The sequence below is a fragment of the Acomys russatus genome, chromosome 20 (genome assembly GCF_903995435.1).
Source record: "Acomys russatus chromosome 20, mAcoRus1.1, whole genome shotgun sequence".
In the NCBI taxonomy this organism is placed as follows: Eukaryota; Metazoa; Chordata; class Mammalia; order Rodentia; family Muridae; genus Acomys; species Acomys russatus.
Genome location: NC_067156.1, coordinates 38,732,985 through 38,748,880, shown reverse-complemented (window position 1 = coordinate 38,748,880; position 15,896 = coordinate 38,732,985). Strand labels below are relative to the sequence as shown.

General features: G+C 36.5%; 1 protein-coding gene across 1 annotated transcript in view; it reads right to left on the bottom strand.

Moving 5' to 3' along the window:
* Nucleotides 1-402: 402 nt before the first annotated feature.
* Prr16 (proline rich 16) overlaps nt 403-15,896 on the bottom strand; it is a 280,715-nt gene continuing 265,221 nt past the window's right edge. Inside the window, exon 3 of the transcript XR_007832454.1 lies at nt 403-783. The gene's annotated coding sequence lies outside the window, so the exon portion shown is untranslated. The remainder of the gene's footprint in view (nt 784-15,896) is intronic.

The following is a 15,896-nucleotide window of genomic DNA, read 5'->3' as shown; positions in this document are numbered from 1 at the left end:
AAATAACAGAACACTTCATTACCCTGAATGGAAGCAACTGTGCAAATATCACAAGTGCATGGAGAAGAAACCAGTGCAAACTGACTTCCTCTCTCACCCTGCATGAGCTGAAGGATGTAACACTGGAGCTTCTCAGGCAATTGGTGCCAATGATGCTACCCATTATGGCTTTGAGGGCATACATAGTGCACACATAGCCCTCTCTGCAAACAGCAGCATTCTTTCTAATCCTGCTCATGTAATGTCCTGGATGGATCAGTTTTGGTTTTGTCTATTGTGGAAAAGGAAAATAATTCTGACTTGAGCTACCTCCTGCTCCTAAATATCCACCTTTTAAAATGATACATCAAAGTATAATTTAGTAACATCACTGATGAACTGTAGGGTTTTTTTTCCTGGGCAAGCTGATTTCCAAGAATATTGATTTTACATTGTGAAATAATATTGTTTCATTCTCTTTACATGGTGGCTTTTTGAAAATCCTAGTCCTTTTCATCTCCGGGTTGTATCTTCTTGGTAACTGGTGAGTGAAGATATTTAAGGCTGTGGCGTTTTCTGCCCCTTTGGCTCTGCACATGGCTGTCAGGCTAGAGGCAGATGATTTTATGGAGATCATTTTATTGGTCGTTTGTGCTCCAAAGAAAGGCTTAGCTTTTTTGACAGGATCAGGCTTCTAGTTACATTGAAATTAGGTCTGGTCTTACGAGGTCAAGGATCAATTTGAAGGAAGAAAAGTGAATCCACATGCCTCTAAATAAAGATATTCCTTCCAACCTAATAACGCTGTTAGAAAGAAGAAAACAAAAGGCATATAATCATTGTAAAATCATGTCAAACAGCAAGTATCATTTAATAGAAACACATTATAGATGCATCAGACATATGTGTTAATTTAATAGTATATGTTTTAAAATGCTTTGAGTTATCAATCATTTATTTAAACATCACATACATTAAAATCATTGTGTAAAAGCATTATTTTATAAGTTAATTATTGTCTTAATACTATAATGCTTAGTTTTCTAGTAAAATAATTATTATAATTTTAAAATTTTATGCAACTTTGCTCACTTATAAATGTTTCACATTCTTAACTTTTTTTTTTTTTTCTGAGACAAGGTTTCTCTGTGTAGCTTTGGCTGTCCTGGACTCACTTTGTAGACTAGGCTAGTCTCAAACTCACAGAGATCTTCCTGCCTCTGCCTCCCTGAGTGCTGGGATTACAGGTGTGCCCCACCATGCCTGGCCTCAACATATTTCCTAAAGGCATTGAAGACAAACATTTGTAACATATAGCCTTGAAATATTTTAAAAATTAACTTTCCATTAATGTTGATATTTTATTATGAACAATGAGCAAAGTTGCACTTTTGAAACTCTTAGTGATTATAAAATACTGTACTATTTGATTGTAAGCTATGCACTTTAAAAATATTAGCAGATTAGCCAAAGTATAGCCTCTTCTTCTGTGAAGTAGAACAGCTTAAGAAATACCTTTTTTTTTCTGCCACAGGCATCTACAGTGTTTAAAAATAAGCACCCTGAAAGCATTTATATCTATATTTTTAATTTGTGAATATGTTTATTGGGAAAGCAAACTAAATGAAGCATGACCACAATTGTCACCTGCCAGCACATTTAATATTACTTGATGTGGGAGAGTCTGTGGTTTTTTCTCACAGCTATGACATGGTAAAGAATACTTACAGGAAAAAAAAGCGTCAAAATTTGTCGATGATTGATTGATTTCATTATTAGAGACGAGGTACTGCTTTCAAGTTTAATTTTTTAAAACGTTATTTTTATTTATTCTTTGAGAACGACATAAAAGGTGTCCTTTCCCTTTCCCCAGCTCCTTCCAGACCCTCACAGTCTCCACTCCCACCTATGGTGGTTCCAATGAGGATGGCCACATAGGCTCATATATTTAAATACTTGGTCCCCAGCTGGTTGAACTTTTTGGGAGGGATTAGGAGATGTGGCTTTGTGGGAGGAAGTATGCCACTATGAATGGATACGGGTTGCAAAATCTGACACCATTCCGAATTAGCTCTCTGTGCTTTATCTTGTGAGTCAACAGTAGCCTTTAGCTACTGCTCTAGCATGACATCTGCCTGCCTGTTCCCATCCCACCCACCACGATGATCATGGACTTGCTCTCTAAAACTGTAAACCCCCAATAGATTCTGTCTTCTACAGGCTTCCTTTGTGATGGTGTCTTACTGCAGCAACAGAAAGGTAAGTAAGATACCATCCAAACAAGTCTAGTTTAGGTCTTTAGAACTCATCTGAGAAGCCCTTGCTTTAAACCATTTCATTGGGAAATAAGGTAACTCCAGAGTGTATTGAGTGTTCCAGTGTGTGCACACATAAACAACAGATAGCATTGTTTGCTCTTCCAAAGCTATTGAGTTGAGCATTCCCTGGTAGTATTATACTACTGGAATAATGCCTCTGAAATTTAAATCCATAACAAAAGAAAGGACCTATTAATCTTTTCTTCCAACTTGGAGATTAAATTCCAAAAATCAACAAATATTATTTGACAGTGTGTTGCTACTTTGCTCAAGATCCTCATTAAAGATATCCTATGCAAGAACCAGAAGGCATGAAGAAGACAGTTTAATCACAGAGGTGCTTCTGAAAACAAAAGTACATCTGTCAGAGAGTGGAGAGCATTTCTGAATATCATGGAAACCTTTCTGTCCTATTTTTATATCATATGGGAATTTGAACTTCTATTTATGCAATAAGAGCCATCACTAGCTGTTAAAAATTCATAAGTAGCAGTCGCACAATAATTAATATTTTGATACTTTATGAGATCCAAACAATATGGAATGTGATCAAAGTTGAGTTTCTATAAACATACAATTTTTGTATTTTGAAAATGAAATGCTCCCATTATATTTTCATGGATCTATACTTTAGGAGAGTTTAAAACCTTTTAGAATGGCTTATTACCAATTTCCTGAATAGTTTACTCAATCAATTATTCATTTTTTCACTTATTCAAAAATTTATTTTTCTTTACCATATACCAGATGCTGATTAGTAACCATAAATATGGCAAGTTGGCATTCTGTGCCCACCACCCGGAAGAAGCTAGTTACTTGATATTAAAATTACTCTCAGTAAGATTTGTGCCCCAGTGTGAGATGAAGGAGAAAGCAGGAATTGTGAGCCAATGAGAGACATTTGCATTGATATTTTAGAGATTGGTCAAATTACAAAAACAAGAACTGCTAATAGTTGGGAAGTAAAGATATTTGGCGCAAAAGCAGCAATAAGGCCAAAGGCACAGAAGGAAGATGATATTTGGTGCTCTCAGTATTTTATGGAAACAAGACAGAGCTTTTTGCCTTAAATCTTGCATACTATACATGTAAGGGAAAAAAAGAGACAAAAACGCGTGAAGAATTAGCAGGGCCTAGGCTGCCCTTTGAAACTATATTTGAAAATATAGCAGTAGTAATGAGACAAGTCGAAGAACCATTAAGGAGAGAAAGGCTGGAAGAGTGAGGCAAGATTGAAGAGGTAGAGGGGAAGGAGTACATGTTGTAGGTGTTTTAGCCAAAGAAGTGTCAGAGACTCCAGCTACAGGCTCTGAGAAACCACTGTAGTTGATCACAAACTGAGGAGAGCTAAATACTCTACTCCTTCCCACTGAATTAAGAGATAGCTCCTTCCTTGGCCACACACTAAGAAGAGCTAACTTTGATATTTCTACCATTTGAGGAGGTAGGTTATGGAAGCTGAAACTGAAAGCAATAGAGTAGAATAGAAAACATCAAACCCATTACATTTTTCATTTGCTGATTAAACTCTAAGATTGGCTATTGAATATATTTCTGTTTTCATAAGTTCTGAAGCTAGATTTCCACCTGGCTGGGTTGGTGTTATTAGGCACTCTGTTACAATGCTCAGTTCATTAATGTCAGACGTATCCATTTGTCCCACTGGAAGAAAGCACCAAACAATTTTGATGACCAATTTTTAATTTTTTAAAGGTCATAAACCTCTATTATAGATTTCAAAAAACATTTTTTAAAATGTTTACTCTTTACCTATATTTGGATGTTTATTTCAATATGGCAGCATGTAATGATGCCTGTTTGTATGATAGATGATTACATGTAAAGTAAATTTCTAAGTCCCGAAATAATGAAAAAAAAAATTACATACACGACTGTTATAAACAAAACTGAGCCCAGATGCCCGCATGGGCATGCTTTTCGGCCCATGCTTGAAATCAGTGAGTTAATTGCTACATTCTTTTCAGAAAGGCTTTACTTAAAAACAATTAAGATTTTATTCACTTTTCAGATGAAATAGGTTCATGTTTTCAAGTACTTCAAAGCTTTTTCATTATTGCAAGTTTTTTTTTCAGATCCAAATATAATGCAAAATGTAAACTGTGCTAGATAATTGAGGCTTTGGGTCATTAGATATCAAATTAATTCATTTATGTAAGTAGCAATTTGAAGTGGGTGAGAGAACATTCATGCAGCCAGTGCAGCACAATTTTTAAAAAGGTCCATGACAGCAAAAATATGGAGCAAGAAGATAAAATACACAGAAAGTTCATCTAAACTTTCATCTTTTCCTGGATCTTGGCACAGTTTTTATCCATTTCTTCTTCACAATATATACAAAATATGAGATTATTTAATTTTATCTATTATATTTTATAAAAATAGATCTTTCAGTTGGTAAATATTTTAATAAATGCTTAAACACATATGTACAATATAAAATATATCCAACTGGGGGCATTGTGATATTTATCTATTGTCAGACCTAGATTTAATCTCTTCTTTGCTCTACACTTTACAAGTCTTTGACTACCACCCGATTGTAAATATCAAAATAAATAAGTATATGATAATACTCATAAAGACTAAAATATTAGTTCTTTGTACCTTTATAGAAAACATTTGTTAAATCATAGTTTGACTTCTTGAGAACTTACATTTATTATGTTCATTGAGTCTAATTATTTTCTCAAATAGATGGTCATGGCTTTAATAACCACAGAATGGTCTATATTTTGCCATTTATATATATATATATATATATGTACTTCATACATATTGACAGATTATCTCTTCACTGTATTCATTGTTTACTAGGCTATTGTAATGTAAAAAAATTCTTCACATCCTCAGAAACATGCATCATTTTTAAAATGCATTTAGTTCTTAATATGTACTTTGGCTTTGAGCTAGTAAAATTTAAATATTATATACAGTGAACAGAGTAATCAGAAATAATTAGGATTTTTATGATGCTAAGTAGTCATATCAAAACCATGAATGCTTTTTATTTAGATATCTCTTTTTTAATTCTATTAGTTTCCAAATAGACATCATTAAAATGTACCATCATATTTATTCCATGATTGTAGATTTTGCTACAATTTCAAAATTTAACACATATTTTGTAAATTTTTATTGCTATTGTTTTACATACCCATTGCATTTTCTTATTGTTTCTAAAATATTTTCTTAATTTTTAAAATCATCAAAGTTAATAACATTGTCTATGAATATTGAAAGGGCTCTTATATTTTCAAAACACATACCCTTTTAATCTTGTCTTATGTCACTGTTTAATGTCTCTAATGCAAATGTGGAGTAGTGTAAATAACTTTAAAAATCTCAAAAAATCCTTTCAGGCTTTACTTTAGTTAGTGGAACAGTTTACCCAATTCTACTTAATCATTAATATACTAGTTGAAATGTTTCGTTTCTTTTTTTTTATTATTATTAATTTATTCTTGTTACATCTCAATGTTTATCCCATCTCTTGTATCCTCCCATTCTTCCCTCCCCCGCCCCATTTTCCCATTCTTCCCCTCCCCTATGACTGTTCCTGAGGGGGATTACCTCCCCCTGTATATTCTCATAGGATATCAAGTCTCTTCTTGGCAACCTACTGTCCTTCCTCTGAGTGCCACCAGGTCTCCCCCTCCAGGGGACATGGTCAAATGTGAGGCACCATAGTACGTGAGAAAGTCATATCCCACTCTCCACTCAATTTTGGTAATTTTAATTTTTTACAAAATATTTTATCTACAGTCAAATTAGGGTTATCTTCTGATTTTAATTTTAATTATTAATGTATTCTAACCATTTATTTTTATTAATTCTATGAGAATTTCATAAATGTTTTGATCAGATTCACCCCATAATTACCCTAGATTGAAACCTCTCACTCTTTACTCACTAAATTTTGAGTTACCAACCTCTTCTGTTTTGTTTTCTAAGTCCATGGAATCCAGTCTGTGACTACTATTAAGTATAATAAAGTCTGACCTGTACTGTTGTCTCTTTGGCAGGGGTCACACCACCATAGATAACTCCTCTACCTCCCTGAGGAGGAATCAAATGCCTATAGCTTCTCAGCAAACAGTATAACTTTTTACTCATCTCCCTCGGCTAAAAACTCATGTGGACACTTTTTCATACTACCATAACTGCTGTGAGATCGTGTGTGCAAGTGTCCTACTACACCTAGAAGTCACTGTTCCCTTGAAACTTTCACCACTCTTACACACTCTTTCCAGGCCTTCTACCTTGAACCCTGAGGAAAGAAATGTGCCATGGATGTTGCATTTAGGGCTGAGAACTTCCTAGCTTCTTATTCTCTGTAAATTGGCCAGTTGAAGAAAACTGTATTATCTTCTAATGCAAGATGAAAATTCTCTGATAAAGGATGAGAGATGTGCAAATCTATTGGTATCTCTCTATCATCAATCTATACCTATAATCTATCTATCTATCTATCATGTATCTATATCTATCTATCTATCTATCTATCATGTATCTATATCTATATCTATCTATCTATCTATCTATCTATCTATCTATCTATCTATCTAATATAGATAGGTATGTATATGTAGTTCATGGAGACAATGTCTTCTTCAGAGCAATAGATTATCTAGCGCCGGGCGTGGTGGCGCACGCCTTTAATCCCAGCACTAGGGAGGCAGAGGCAGGCGGATCGCTGTGAGTTTGAGGCCAGCCTGGTCTACAAAGCGAGTCCAGGATGGCCAAGGCTACACAGAGAAACCCTGTCTCGAAAAAACCAAAAAACCAAAAAACAAACAAAAAAAACCCATTAGATTATCTAGCAAAATCTGCAGTGCCAGACACGTGGGACATCCTTTAGAGCCAGGGGAGTGAAAGTGAACCCCTGAACTGTGGCTAGCATTTACTGTAGCTGTTTTGTTTACCTTAGCTATTCTGACTTGAGATGTTCCCAAGCCTTTTCTAATTCTTCTTTTGGGAACTCTTTGTCCAGATCCATATCTTCTGTTTGTTTTCTTCATAGATTGAAACCATTACAGGAAGTCAGAGCAGATCAAAATGTACAAAGCACCTCACTGTGGGGGATGTCCAACCTAAATCAAGCAACGCAACTCCTATACCTGAGGCTTAGGTAATAGTGTGGAAGGGACAAGCCAGAGGACTAGGACAGGGCATCTGCTGTGAGAAGAGTCTTCTATATATGACAGAGAAGCTGCCCACAAGAAACTTCATCATCATGGCTGCCTAAACAGGACCTAATCATAACACACCAAATATAGAAGAGTTTTCAAAGGCTTCACATTAGAAAAGAGCTACAAGCTACTAATAACTAATGATTACTGAGAAAGTGTGGTGTGAATTACACACACACACACACACACACACACACACACATTCTTATCTGAGGAAAATAAATGACTTTGAGTTAAGTTTCAAGCTCATTCCCACAGACGCTTGACACGTATGATAAACCCCCAAGCAATAGTGCATATAGCAAAATTAAATACTGATCTTCAAGATGAATTTTTCTAGGAGACTGTGAATGATCACAAATTTTGATGACCTTTCTTGAATACACTGAAACAGTACACAATAACAGATAATGTTCTTTGATAATTTTATAATAAATATTGGTGTGTATTGGTAGTAGGAAGTGTAAGCCAGCAAAACTCAAAGTCACTCACGGTTTTCATTTCTTTAATTGGTTGCTTTATAGAGTTAGATTCTCTAGCCTAAAACTCTCCTGTAGCACTTGATCACAGAAGTCCAGATCCTGTTTACTCCCATGCTTTGTTTACTGTTTTATATTTTCCTTAACAGCAACAAAAATACATTGTAAAGTGTAGTACTTTTAATATACTTGAACTTGATTGTTCATTTGAACATATATTTATGTTCTATGTTTTGCCTTTGTAATTGTCCTACTCTTTGCCAAATTAGGTTTGAATCAGGGTATTATATGGATATATGCGCTGTATTGTATCTCACCCATCAATAAATTAGGAAAATTACTTTGAATGGCCTCCTTCATAATGTTTCATTCATATTAACTATTTACTTTAGAAAAGCATTTCATTTCATGCTTCACAACCTAGGGATATGAGAAAAACACTTTAAAATATTTCTTTTAAAATTGAACAAAATTATACTGCTAATTCTAACACCATGTTCCTGGTTGACACAATTAACTTCTTCTTATGAATTAACGGTGTAATTTAAATGACTCATGATGTTCTGATGGCCACTTTGCCTTCTTACTCCCAAGAGAAATGCCAGTGTTACTTTAGAATGTCTCATCTATTAGCAAGTCAAACCAATGAACTCTAAGTTAGTGTTTTATGTATTGAGGATATTTAATAAGGGACAAAATATCACTTTAAAATATGCTTAAGGTTATAAAAATAAAAATGCATAAGATAGTGAAATTACATGATTCTTCAAATTTCTTTTTTTCTTAGAGTTTGTATACAGGCAGCAGCATTTGAGATCGTAGAGCTTTTACTCCATATTCTAACAGCTTTGGTACAGGAAGGTAATCTGCCTGGTATCAAGGAAGAAACATGAGCACCAATCCAACCACAAACACTTTGATCTACAATAGTGTCCTGCCTGCAAGATATGCTTGTGTAATGACTGCACTAAGCCCTCTCCATGAGATTGAACCTATTCCTAACACTGCTCAGGTGACCAGGAAGAACCTGAGACTAGATAGCTCAGAGAGCCACGGTAAGATAGCTCTTACCATAAAAAAATCTATTTTTAAAAACATGTGGAAATAAAATGACCCCTAAAGATATTCCGCTATACCCGTAGACCAGTTCCTTGCTCAGCCAACACCGGAGAATGGAAACAAATACAGAGACCCATACCCAGACTGTGCAGAGAGTGAGAGTTGCCAGAACACTGGGCTTTAAATGGGGTATGTCCATCAAATCTCTCAACTCAGGGCTCAGGGAGCGCTTTGGAAGAGGAGGCAGAAAGAGTGTGAGACAGAGGAGATAGAAGTCCTCTAAAGCAACAGGATCCAGACACATATGTGTTCCCAGGCACTGATACAGCATGCACAGGGCCAGCAAGGGTCTCTACCAGATGAAGTTGTTGAGCTGAAAGGAGAAGTGGACACATACATGCCCAATCCCTAACATCGAAGCTATCTTTAATTAATAGCCACTTGCAAATGGAAATATAGGGTCTTTTCCCCCAAACAGAGTCTCACTGAGTAAACAAACTGATTTTAAGGGTAGGATGCAATAGACAGACAACAAAAAAGGAACTCAAAGACTTCTTTGACTGTTTATTTTCTCATTATATCTTATTGGGGGCTTTTTAAATTTATTTATTTTTATTTATATATTTTTCTCCCTCACTCTACATTCCTTTGTCTATATATAATGGCTTCCAATCTAGTGTTTTTAAGGCATTCCTAAGTGTGATAACTAGTGAGTCTTTGAATCCGTATAGGTTTCTTGTGTAATTTTTTTGTTTGTTTGTTTTGTTTTTTTCTCTTCTGTTTTGCTTGTTTCTTTTGTCCTATTCCAATGTGGTAGTTTTTGTTTTATATTGTCTTACTTTATCTTCCTATTATTTCAAAGCCTGTTTCATTTCTAATGAGAAACAAAAAGGGATGGACCCAGATGGGAAAGAAAGTGGGTGAGGAACTGGGAGGAGGAGAAGGAGGAGAAACTGTAATCAGGGTATAATATGGGGTAAAATATTTTCAATAAAAGGAAAAGTTAGTTTTAAAAAGAATAATATTTTCAAATAGCAGCATAAGCAACTACAGCATTTGGAAGAGTTAGTGAAAACGTGAAGTAAGGAGCACTGGTCAAGAGAAGGAGACTCTCACCAAAGTGCTCATCAGTGTTAACCATCAGGGAAATACAAGATCAAATTGCCCTGAGATCGTGTCTTTCCCAGTCAGAATAGTTAATATCAACAAAGCAACTGACAAGACATGCTGGCAAGGATGTGGGAAAAGGGAACAGGAGAGACTGACTGTGTCAGGGAAGTAGGAAAGTTAGAGTCATGCCCCGTAGAAGCACGCTTCTTTCAGTGCCTTTCCAATGTTCCTGGAAGTCTTCATGTGAAATGAAAATTCGAAGAGGAAATTATTGAACGCTTTGAGACAGTGAATAGCATTTTCAATCTCAGATGCTAGGGGCAAAGCACGAAATGCTTTAAAGGACAGGAGCCTCTGAGACAGTGGTCACATGCCTGTGTGTGCATGCACGTGAATTGACCTTGCAAGTGTAGTCAAGTGGTTTATTTTATCTTTCTCACTTTAAGTCTTTGCTTTGAAATAGAAAAATAACATCAGATCCCTAGTGTGTAGCCTATTATTGTTCTGTCTGGTTTTCCATTCAAACCAAACCATAGAAAACAACATGTAAGATAGGTATAAGGACTTCTCAACAAAGTGTATATAAAAATCATTATTCTCATAAGAAAAGTTGAAAAATGGACATGTACTGAAAATTTCACAAATTACAATAGCATTTATCTTCCAAACAATATCCTGTAAAGGTAGAGTTGCCTGTCTTCGATATTTAAACATCTGAACAAATAAAATCCTTAGCAATACCCATTGAGAGCATAACCTTTAGATATAAAAGAAAATATAGAATTTTTGTAATCTATGGAAAATATTCTATGGCTCCAATTAGTGCCCAAAACAGTTTCTTGTAATATACATGCATTGCAGGAGTTTAGAATATACTAGTTACCCTGAATTGTGGAATCATGGTCTCCTCAGTATTTCAACATGAAGAAATTTGAGATTACTACAGAAGAAAGGTTCCTCTGAGCTCTCACCTCCTCCCCATCTTCTCCTCTAATGTGGTAGTTGAGAAGACTTTGCTGTGAGAGGCGCCTTGCTAAGCTGAAGAGGCAAAGACATTGATTTCCAAAGAAAAAGGATCACACAGAGGACTCTGTGAAACAGATCTTGACTCTCTCCTCTAATTTATCTCCATTGCCTCATACCCATCTACCATTCATAAAATGCTACCCACTTCTCTACTCTTCATAAATGTAATTTTACATTTACATATGTGCGCAGTTTTCAGCATCACCTATATCAAAAGCACTTATACATTTTGTCCTTGTTAATCCATTTGTTATAGAATGCTAAGCCCTGAACTTATGAGAAGGCCAAGGCAAAAAATTTTTCACCCGTCTGAAATACATCTTATAGATAAAATCAGTTTGAAACACAAATGATTATCAGTTACTTTGACAGTAAATTTAATTTAGTTGAAATTACTGTGGTGACGTGTTTGCGATGTGATGAGAATTTGTTTTATGAAAGTTGCCATTTATGATAGTATTATCCCGTAATAACCTTTCAAGATATTAATAATTTCCTTTTCATTATTTCTGTGTCTATAATTTTGTTCCCTTTCAAAATTATATGCATGTGAGTTCAGGTGTCTGTGGAAGTCAGAGATTGTTCTGGAATTGGAGATGTGGGTGATTATGAGCCATCAAACCTGGGTGCTAGGATCTAAACTCATATTCTTTCCCTAAGTAGCATGTGCTTTTAACTGTGAGCTATTTTTTTCACCCCTTGCCAATCATTTTTCTAAAAAAGTATTTAAATCTATATCTAAGGAATGGAGGTATCACTCAACAACAGAATATTTCTTGATCCTTGGAATTGTTCCCAAAAACCTACATTTTAAAAATTAAACAAGCAAAATCTTTTAGGTTCCTATCTCTGACATATTTAGGGATACTTTTTCACACACTTGAATGGTTGTTCATAAATGTTATAATTAAACATCACAGGCAACAAATACTTCTATCTGTTCTATTTCCCTTCTGAGTGATATTTCAGCATCCTCCCCTGGGTACTCCTTTCTACTTATCTGTTTTGGGTCTGTATGTTTATTTTATACTAAATGGCTAAAATCCACTTATAAGTGAGTACATGCCATGTGTGCTTTCCTGGGTCTGGGTTACATCACTTAGGATGATCTTTTCTAGTTCCTTCCATTGGCCTAAAAATTTTGAGATCCTTGTGTTTAATGGCTGAGTAGTAGTCCGCTGTATAAATGTACCACAGTTTCTTTAGCTATTCTTTGGTTGAGGAACGTCTAGGTTGTTTCCAGATTCTGGCTATTATGAATAAAGCTGCTATGAACGTAGTTGAGCAAATGTCTTTGTTATATGGTGGAGCAACTTTTGTTGTATGCCCAGGAGTAGTATAGGTGAGTCTTGAGGTACAGCTATTCTTAGTTTTCTGAGAAAATGCCAGATTTATTTCCAAAGTGATGGTACAAGTTTGCACTCCCACCAGCAATGGAGGAGTTGTTCATTTGCTCCACAAGGGGACTCTGAAATGCCTAGTAGCAGGATCCATGAAGACTGATGAGAATACCCTCTAACTAGACAAGACTCCTAGTTGAGGGACAAGAATACCAACCCACCCACAAAATCTAGACATGCATGGATCAAGATAGAACAGACAGAGGAGAGATTGAGAAAATGTCCAACCAATGCTTGGTCCAACACAAGACCCACTCCAATGGAAGAGAGCCAACTCCTGACACTATTAATGATACTATGCTATTCTTTCAGACAGGAGTCTCTCTGATAGGCTTCAACCATCAATGGTTCAAAATAGATGCTGAGACTCACAATCAAACACTGGGCCTAGGGGAGTCTAGGGGAAAAGTGGGGGGAAGGAAGAAAGGACCTAGAAGTGATAAGAGCTCCACAAAAAGACCAACAGAACCAACTAACCTGGACCCAGAGTGATCTATAAAGTCTGAATCTCCAACCAAGCACCATGCATGGACTGGACCTACGTCTTCTACATAGATGTAGGCCATGGGCAATTAAGACTCCATGTGGGTCCACTAGTAAGGTGAAGGAGGGCTGTCTCTGACATGGACTTTGTTGCCTGCTTTCCAATCACTTCCCCTGATGGGACTGCTTTGTCAGGGAAGCCAGGGGAAGAGAAGACGTAACTTGATGAGCTGTGGTGGATGGGTAAGGGGCACTCTCCTTTTCTGAGAAATAGGGGAGAGGGAAGGTGGAACAGGAGGAGAGGAAGAAAGGGTCTATGACTGCATAGAAAGTGAATAAATAAATAAAAATTTAAAATATAGGCAAATTCCCCCATAAAAGGGTAAACACGTTGAACAAAGTTCATTTCTTTGTCTTCCTTTTAAACTCATGGTAGGAAATTTTACTTTAAAAGATTATTTCTGGAGAGACTTGTTTGTTGTATGGGAATTAATTATTAAATATTCTAATTAGTTCTGATGATTAAGTAAAAATTTCTATTGCTTAATATTCTTTTCATGGAGCATATGGGATATGTTTGTGTTTGAGTTAAGTTCAGTGCTGTAGCATTTCCTGCTCATAGGAATACTGAGAATATTATACAAATCAATTCATTAGTGAATTCTTACAAATGCTAAAAACAACACCTGCTTTTGTAATGATTTTGAAGTCTGGGACTCTAGATAGTTACATTATTCTAGTCAATTTCACTTTGTGATTCCATTTTCTCCTCTACAATTTAAAATAGGACTGGTATTAACTTCTACCTCCCTCAGTTGATGTAGAAGTAAATTGAGAACATAGGTAAAAACATATTTGCAGTGTTCCTGTGTTTCCTACGTAAAGGGAAACCTTGAACAGGTGTAGTTCCAGCAGATAATTCTCTATTGGAGCTCCTTGAGAACTCGATCCTTACACAATGTCCCAGGCTCCCTTGCTGTTCCCACAGGAGCTCCTCTGCCTCTTTTATCCAAGTCCTGCAGGTAAAGCAGGCCACATTAGCAGATCTACACGGAGTAAGCAGAATCAGAATTGGTGCCCTCGCATCTTTCTTCTGATGGCGTTAAACATCATTGGCATGTGCTCTGTACTTGCAAGCAATAATAAATAGTTTCTAATTTTAGTAACTTTACAGAACACAGTGTGTGGAAGGTTTAAGGAGCCAACTGAGAGCCCCTCACTTAAATGCTGTAAGATTATTTTCCCTATGAGCACAGTGAAGGCACTAAGAATACTCACTTCATCATCAGAGGAAGCCATCGAGTTGGCTACGACATGAAAGCATTCGCCCTCTATTGCTAGTGGGCTGCAGAAGGCTAATATTTTTGGGTTTCCCTTTTATCTGAGAAAGCTTTGCTCTCTGATGGTTTTTGTTATCATAAATGCAAGAATTTCACTCATGCTGTAATTTTTTTCCCAAAAGCAACAGGCCATTTTGTAAATCTCATTTTTCCTACTCTACCATTTTATCTCCTTTTTATTCAATCGTGTGTTTCTTAGAGAAACAGTTGCAAGCAGATTAGCTGTATGAAATGGATGGTTGAATAATTTTCCTTTTGGCGAAACACTGTGAAGCTGAATTAAATCCTGGTAAATCTAATGTTGGCATGTGTGTATTGAACTCAATTCCACTGGAATTAAATATGGTGTGCCTTAAGAATGGTATTATTTTATTATGGAGAGTACCTTCAATCAAAACAAAGTTTAAATTCTAATCATACTCTTCTCCTTTTGTTTAATCATTTATGTCAGAATTTACCCATTTTCTATTTTAATTATTACATTATACAAATAATAACCATAAAATAAGATCTACTCTTATCTTACAACCACTAACTTTGTTAGATAAGCAATTAAACATTGCTTTCTTTCATCTTTATAAAAACTATCCCTCCCTCTGGCTTTTAAATAGAAGATAGAATACCGAAAGATGCCTTAGATAATCAGATGTCTGGGTTGCCAATAACTTATAATAATATAGTCAAATTCCATGGTCTCCTTTCCTCAGCATAGGTAAGGTCAGAAGGCAGTGACAATCATTCCAGCTGTGATAACCTGCTAAATAAAGTTACAGTACAGTCTGTAACGCCCTGAGTGGTTCCAAGTCCTGGGGATGTCTACAGGATTCCAATCCAGCTGGGAGTGGGGTTGCAGGAAAGCCTTCCCCAGAGACTTTATTATTACAGCTCTCCTAGTGGATGATCAGTGAAACAATTTGTGCATTTTATTCCTGTGAACAAGGGCTATAAGAACCTTGGGGAGTGGGAAGGGATTTCAGGGTGACTGAACATTATTGGCTGGGGCTGGCATGCTGTTCAGCTTTATTTGCATGGAGAGGAATCCCAGGTGCTAGGCAACATGGCTACTTCAAGAATTGAAAGGGTTGGGGGTCACAGTGCTGTGTTCGCAGGACCATGAAGGCACAGAACAGGGAGGGAGCGATCCTTGCTCCTTCTAGTCCCAGGGGGGTCCTTCACAAATTGTTGCACCAGCCAAGGACAATGCATGCAGTAAACCTAGACCCTCTGTTCAGATCTAGCCAATGGGCAGCTCATTCCTCTCCTCCGTTGTGGGGAGAGCAGGGACTGCCTCTGATATGAACTCTGGTGTTCCCAATTTGATTACTTTCCCTTGGTTGGGAAGCCTGGAAGCACAAAGAAGAAGTGGAAGCAGGCCATCTGAATGAGACCTGATAGTCTGTGGTTATATGGTGAGGGAGGAGGTCTCCTTCTTTCAGAGGTCTAGAGGAGGGGAATAGGCCAAAAAAGGTGGAGGAGGGAACAGGAAGATACA